Source organism: Pteropus medius, unplaced genomic scaffold, assembly GCF_902729225.1.
Source record: "Pteropus medius unplaced genomic scaffold, Ma_sr-lr_union100, whole genome shotgun sequence".
Lineage (NCBI taxonomy): Eukaryota > Metazoa > Chordata > Mammalia > Chiroptera > Pteropodidae > Pteropus > Pteropus medius.
This window is the reverse complement of record NW_024344378.1, coordinates 38858747-38860337: the sequence shown is the minus strand read 5'-3', so window position 1 is coordinate 38860337 and position 1591 is coordinate 38858747. Positions and strand designations below refer to the sequence as shown.

The 1591-nt window shown below is 33.4% G+C and overlaps 1 pseudogene; it reads left to right on the top strand.

Moving 5' to 3' along the window:
* Nucleotides 1-1011: 1011 nt before the first annotated feature.
* Nucleotides 1012-1130, top strand: LOC120610081 (uncharacterized; annotated as a pseudogene).
* Nucleotides 1131-1591: the final 461 nt, after the last annotated feature.

Below are 1591 nucleotides of genomic sequence, written 5' to 3'. Positions count from 1 at the left end.
ACGTTTCTAGACCCTGAGGGAAACCCTTTATTTGACTTATTTATCTTAAAGTATCCTATTCAAATGAGACCCTGTATATAAAAATCAACATATTAAAAACTATAATATTAATATCACCTTGAAGAAATAATTCTTTACTTCAGTAGAGGATTCACTATGTGATCCTTTAAGTAATGAAATGGCCAAGAAAATATATATTTAAATCTATACTCTCTATTTAATAACTGTGTGCATCATATATACCAGTCTATACATGTAAAAATTGTCCCATCATCCATTCATTAATTTCCTTTCTTATAAATTAGTAAACTGATATATTCTTTAGTTTTATTATAAATTGTGATTTTTAAAATTATTTTTCTGAGTATTATTTTTTAATCGTTGAAGGACATGTGAAAATGTTAATGAGTCATAATGATAGCCACCATCTATTGAGTGCATTCATCCCATTTCCTGTTTGTCACAAGAATACTCACCGGTGGTGCTTGTGGCTGCAGCATTTACCCCGCGATAACTCACGAGTTACAGTGCTAACCTCACCCCCAAAGTTTGACATGAAATATTTCACTTTTATTATTATTTTCACATCACTCTACTGTATTGTTAGTCTTTGGAAACAAATGACATCATTCTATTAATAACATTCTGTTTTTAGTCGTGGTATTCCTATTTACAAAATACAGTAATTCCCAATTGCTGAAAATATCAAATCCTAGAAAATGTAGCATTCCTGCGTGTGATGTTAACGCTGGCAGTGAGCCACACTTTTTTTTTTTCTAAACAGGTAAAAGGTTAAACCAGGCACTGGTCTCTAAATGCCACACATGCATTAAGTTATTAAAAGTACATATTAAATTATGACATTAAGATGTAATTATTGTTCTCTCTTTATGTCCAGCCATTTTGCTTTTCTTCTTCAAATATCACCCCAGATCTTATAACTCAGAGGAAGTCAGATTTTTTCTTCCTTTGGGAAAAAAAGAATTCTAATATATTAATAAAACACTTCCTATCTACGGCAATGTCACCCTGAACGTGCCCGATCTCGTCTGGTCTCAGAAGCTAAGCAAGGTTGGGCCTGGTTAGTACTTGAAAGGGAGATCACCTAGGAAGACCAGGTGCTGTAAGTGTATAAACAAACAAACAAACAAACAAATAAATATTGGTATGTTATCGATCCCCAAATCATAAAAAATAATAAAACACTTCCATATTGCTTTTTTGGCTTCCTAAATTAACTTGAACTAGGGCTGCATGAATTAGTCCTTTACATTAAGGTTGGAAACTTGTATTAGAAGTACTGTTATATCTATGTTACACAGAGTGGGATTTAAAGATGGCAGAGGATTACCAAATTCATTTAATTGGTTTATTCGCTTAACAAGAATTTATTGAGCGCTTACTATATGCAGGACACTGTCGTAGACATTAGGGATACAGAGATAAATTATGCACATTCCTTAGATTCCTCCTCAACATCTATCACAACAAATTACCCAAATGCAGGTTCTACTTAGGCTACTGGGCAAACATCCTGATGCATTTTAGAGGTAAAGCCCCTCTTGCCCAATGCTGGCATCTTCTTTTCTGA